The sequence below is a fragment of the Rutidosis leptorrhynchoides genome, chromosome 9, assembly GCF_046630445.1.
Source record: "Rutidosis leptorrhynchoides isolate AG116_Rl617_1_P2 chromosome 9, CSIRO_AGI_Rlap_v1, whole genome shotgun sequence".
In the NCBI taxonomy this organism is placed as follows: domain Eukaryota; kingdom Viridiplantae; phylum Streptophyta; class Magnoliopsida; order Asterales; family Asteraceae; genus Rutidosis; species Rutidosis leptorrhynchoides.
Window position 1 is genome coordinate 231,937,945 of NC_092341.1, and position 5,953 is coordinate 231,943,897.

Below are 5,953 nucleotides of genomic sequence, written 5' to 3' on the forward strand. Positions count from 1 at the left end.
GCATAGCCAGCTGGATCCAGCTCAATCACTTTGTTTTCTAGTTTACCGACATTTTATTTAAATATATATAATTTATATAATTTATATTAATTATATATAATATATTATATTCTTATGCATAGTTGACTTGTAATTTTAGGTCCGCTGCATCGCGCGTTGATAGTTGGCTCAGATCCCGGTTCTGGATTTTCAAACGTCCTTTCGTACGCGGAGATATCTTGTACTTTGCGTTTCGTGGCTTGCACTCTTGTAATTTTTAGACGTTTCTCATCATTAAATTGAACCACTTGAATTATATCTTGTACATTTGAGCTTTTTTGTCATTTGCATCTTTAAATCGTCGTTTTCTTCTTTTGTCTTCGCACTTATTTATTTAAACGAATATTACATAAAAATAGAACAATTACAACTAAAAGCTTTACATATTGGAAGGATATTGTGCCTAAATATATGTTCATTTGGAGCACTATCCAATATCCCCACACTTGAGCGTTGCTTGTCCTCAAGCAATACAGAACTTAAAATAAAATCACTCTTCACTCGAATCACTTTTTTTTTCTCACACTTTATACATCAGTGATTTTGATACGGCGGTATGAACAATGATAGTAACAATGTGGTTTACAGTCCCACATGACTATGAAAATTTAGATCCTTTAAGGAAATTGGATCTTTATGAAAACATTTGATCTTTTGAAAATTCATTCTAGCTTTTACCCTAAATAAGTTTTCCGGAATAACCCTTCACCGGTGTTTGCAAAATGTTTTTGTGGGTTTTGTGGGTTTCAGTTTTGAAAATTTTAGCTCAAAAACTTGTGGTTTTGTGTCACCCACTTGCTAATCCTTGTATCAGGAAAGCAACACGTCTAGTATACTTGTTCCGTATATTACCTTTCGGTAAACTACCGTCCGGTTATAAAGGAAAGCGTTGAACAAGCAACTGTTAAGGCAATGTCTAATGACATGCAGATGTTCATGGTCCAAAAATGTGTCGGATGCAATTACTATCCTTTGTAGGAGCAATAGTAAAGATCACCCTATAATTTTTCGGTCTGGCACAAGGTCCTGTCTTCGACCATGCTATGCAACCACCGTTCTTACGGTTGACACCCGATTTGGTTCAGGTGACCTAATGAATTCCGGTGAATTCTTAGGATTTTACGTTCAATGGTAATGAACGCATTGAAAATAGGTTTTCAGAAAACAAATCGGTTTCAATTTTGATCAAAATATTTTCTCGTTCAAGCTCGAGTTTAGATATCATTGAATTCCATGAGTTTGTAATTCTCAATCTTTAAAGTCAATCTCAAGGATTGAGTAATATCAGGCTTAAAAGCTGATTTTTAATCTTTTAAAGAGATTATCCTTTCTGGGGGTCTGCTTCATTAGTCTTATCAAGCTAATTTGTACGGTGCCCTCCCTATTTTACGAGACATATCCTTTCATGGTTAGGATAAGTCTGACCACTTGGCGACCCTGTTTGATGCCAAGGTCCGTGGATTTCCTGCTGATTTTAGAGATGACTTTCCTAGATCTTTCATCAACCTACAGCTGGTCTGGACGACAACTTCCTGACCTAAATCAAGAAGCGCGTGTCTTTTTCGGAAGACTTTACTTCCTTTTAATGATGGAATTGTGATATTGCTAAATTACATCATATATATCTCTCGCAATATCGTGAGAAATACTCTCGAATCAAGGATATTTAAGGCGGTTTCTACAAGCAATGCACGAAGGTATGTAAATTGTATCATAAAGTGGTTTATAAAGAATTTTGATGATTTATGACCATTATATAAAGTTGTGATATCATCATGGTCGATCCCAATACAAGTTAGGGTCAAATTAGCGCTCTAAAATGATAAAACAAGGCTTCAGATATGTTGGACTCCATCCAAAATGATTGGGACTCCGTCCAAATGAAGGGAGAACATTAAAAAATGAGACAGTGAACCTTAGTTCATTTGGACGCCGTCCAAGAAATTGGGACGCCGTTCATTTCTTCACACCTGGACGCCGTCCAAGAAATGGGACGCCATCCAGGCCTTTAGAACTGGACGCCGTCCAGAGTCTTGGACGCCGTTCAGTAGTAGGTTTCAGCCGACTTTTTGACTTTTGACCCACTTTACCCACTTTAAAAGAAGATGATTGATAGGCCAGTTTGGGAGATACGATCAGATATGAACCAGAGGAGTTAGAAGACGATTTTAGGAGCTATTTTGGAGAACTCCAAGCTCTTTGAAGAGGCTTAAACATCCAAGAATCAAGATTCAACACTTTCTCCATTCAAGATTCATTCTCTAATAGGTTGATTTCTTGTTCTTAACAATGAATTCCACTTATCTCTTGATTGCTCTGTTGTTTGTTAATATGATTATTGGCTAAACTCTATAATGTTTGTCTAGATTAATAACTGAGGTATTGGATGTAATCTTATGGATTGAATGTATTTTGTGTGATAGTTTTATGTTTGATTCAAGAACATGCTTATTGATGTTAAAAATCATTTGTAACTAGTTAATTGATATGTTGTTGATAAAGAGAACTCTTGTTGATTTATCATATTGATTTACAATCAGCTTGTCTTAGATTGATTGTTTACTAAACTGGACCAAGGGGGTAAATTAGATTCAATTGGTTAGACGATATAGGGATGAATTGTATGCAACGAATGTTTGTACAATTATTGATAACTATGAACATAGAAGTCAAGTTTCAAGCCTTAGAACTAGTTAAGTTATCCGATTACAAATACAAGAACTATAGTGAAAAGGGAACCCTTGATCTTGTAATTGTATTTGCGTGTTTACTTAAGAGAACTCTTGGTGAACCTATTAGATAAGTTACACACATAATCATTCAATCGGGTTTTAATATCAAAACTTACATCCAATACCGAGGGTAAAAGATCTAGATGAACATTTCGTCTCTTTGATCTAAATCAAACTATCTTATTTGCTTTCTTTGCACTTGTTTTCATTATATAAAATTAAAAGACCAAAAATATTGTTTTTACTTTTAATCTTCTCTGATTTGGTTAATCGTTAAATAGCCACAAAAACATAATATCTTGTACCTTTAAGTTTCATTTACTTAGTTAATCATAATATAGTTTCTAATTCTAGTTTGACTAATACAACTGTCTTTAGAACGATACATGAAATTTATCATTTACTATACTACCACACGATCGGGTACACTGCCCGTTAGTGTGTAACAATCTTTAATCGGTATTTCTCCATACTATTTCATACAACAATTCATATACCACATTTTGCACATCAAGTTTTTGGCGCCGCTGCCGGGGACAGTTTGTGTCAAAATAGAATTATTAACTAAATTGTGATTAAGTAGTTTCTTAATTCTTTTTAAATTATTAATAGTCTTTGATTTTTAGACTTATAGAATCGGTGCATTTAATAGTTTTGTTAGTTGTGTGATTGACAGATTTTAGGTTGCATATGCCACATACCCGAAGTTCAGATTCTCCATTACTTACACCGCTTACAGAACCTGATAGGAAGCTTGGTAGAATCCCAAAAGAAATACTTGAACTTTTTGAATCTTCATCAAAGCAAGCAACTTTTGATTCAGAATCAAGTACAACTAAGCCAAGATATTCCGAATTTGGTGAACCCGTTCATCCCCCGAATTTTGAAATAGAAGGAGAGGCAAGACCGGTAGTACCAAGACAATCAATGGAAGTCAAGATGAAGACAACCCGAACCGGACAAGGATGTGCAATTACTCAGACACCTGGTGAGGTAAAATTTGAAATAAAGGGACCTATTCTCCAAATGATTAACAACAGATGTCAATTTAGTGGTGGTCCGAATGAAGATGCAAACGAACATATTCGTCTTTTTTAAGAGATATGTCTTCTATTCAAGCTTCAACCGGACACTGATCAAGCCATACTTTTAAGACTTTTCCCATGGACACTCCACGGGGAAGCACGGAGTTGGTTGGATTCATTGCCCGAGGCTACGATAGAAACTTGGGATGGTATGTTGGAAAAATTTCTTAAGAAATATTTTCCAGCTTCTAATTCCGCGAGACTCCAACAAGAAATTACCCAATTTTGTCAAAAACCAATGGAAACCTTGTATGAAGCATGGAATCGATTTTCCAAAATGCTAAGAGGTTGTCCAAACCATGGTTTGGACACCTTCCAAAAAGTTCAAATATTTTACAAGGGTTGTGATGTTGCAACCCGAATTTCCATTGATCAAGCGGTAGGAGGTTCATTCATGGACAAAACTGAGCAAGACGCTTATGAGATAATCGAAAAGCAAGCCAAATATTCTCATGAGTGGCATCAAGAATGACCAATTACTCATCATGCTCAAGTCCAAAGCGCCGGTGCTTATGATGACCTTAGTTCCCTAAGTGTGAAAATAGACGGTTTTGCTCGAAACATGGAAAAGATCACCAAGGAAATCCATAGTATGAAGGTATGTTGTGAATACTGTGGTGGTCTCCATTTAGGAAAAGATTGTGATGCCGGTTTGATAATGGCTCAGAAAGAAGAAGTGGCATTCATAAGCCAAAGAAATAATAATCAATTTCAAGGAAGAGCCCAATTTAACCGAAACTTCAACAACCCCTACAACCCTCAAGGTCAAAATTCCAATTACCAACAAGGGTCAAGTAGTGGGTTCCAACAACAATCTCCGGGTTTTTATCAAAAACCCCAACATGAAGAGAAAAAGTCAAATATGGAGAGTTTGTTGAAGAAGTTAATTGCATCGCAAACTCAACTTGTTACCAATATAAGCCAAATGAATGAGAAGAATGAGCAACAATTTAGAAACCAACAATCTTCCATTCAAGTATTGGAACAACAGATGAGTAATCTTGCTAAATTATTAAGCGAAAGAAAACCGGGGGAATTGCCAAGCAACACGCAATCTAATCCCTGAAACGAGCAAGCAAAAGCTATAACCACCCGAAGTGGAGTAACCTATGATCCACCAAGAATGCCAGAAGTCTCTGACTTTCGTGTTCCATTAATGAAAGAGAATGAACCAGATAGTGTAAATGAACCGGAGAAGGAGAAGGAGCCAGAAAATGTGGTTGAAAGTGTTGACAATGAGCACACAGACAGTCAAGAAGACATGGTGCGAGTCAAACCGGTTGTTAAAGCGTATCAACTACCACTCCCATTCCCAAGAAAACAAAGATTGGAGAAGCTCGAGGAAGAAAACTAAAGATTCATGGAGCTCCTCAAGAAAGTTAACGTAAATTTACCTTTTATTGATGTTATTGCAGGAATGCCAAAATATGCTCGATTCTTGAAGGACATGCTAACCAACCGCAAGAAGATGGAAAGTGTTTCATCGGTCACTTTAAATGCTAGATGCTCAGCGCTGGTGTCCAACACACTTCCCGAAAAGCTTCAAGATCCGGGTTGTTTCACTATTCCATGTCTAATGGGTGACCTTGATTGTATGAGAGCATTAACCGATTTGGGGGCTAGTATTAATTTGATGCCCTATTCGATTTATCTTAAATTAGCCCCTGGGGAACTCAAGACCACATGAATGACTATTCAACTAGCTGATCGCTCTGTAAAATTCCCTCGAGGAATAATAGAGAACATGTTAGTTAAGACCAGGAATCTGATTTTTCTGGCAGACTTTGTGGTTTTAGACATGGAAGTTGATGACAGAATACCAATTATTTTGGGTCGACCATTTTTAAATACTGTTAGATGTGTCATTGATGTTTATGATCAGCAGTTGACCCTTAGAATTGGTGAATCTAGTGCGACTTTTGCAATTGACAAGTCATTAAAATATCCTGAATCTTCAGATGATACTTGTTATTTTATGCAAAGCATAGATTGGCATTATGAGTTCTTGCAGGAATTTCCCGAATCGGATGAAATAGGTACATATGATTTGGCGAGTGGAGATGAAGAATTTCCTAAAGAAGTAATGGATGTGATGGC

The 5,953-nt window shown here is 36.5% G+C and overlaps 1 non-coding gene across 1 annotated transcript; it reads right to left on the reverse strand.

Moving 5' to 3' along the window:
• Positions 1–4,055: 4,055 nt before the first annotated feature.
• Positions 4,056–4,162, reverse strand: LOC139869503 (small nucleolar RNA R71). The gene has a single exon (XR_011766110.1). It is a non-coding gene; the product is annotated as a small nucleolar RNA R71 (small nucleolar RNA).
• Between the last annotated feature and the right edge of the window lie 1,791 nt (positions 4,163–5,953).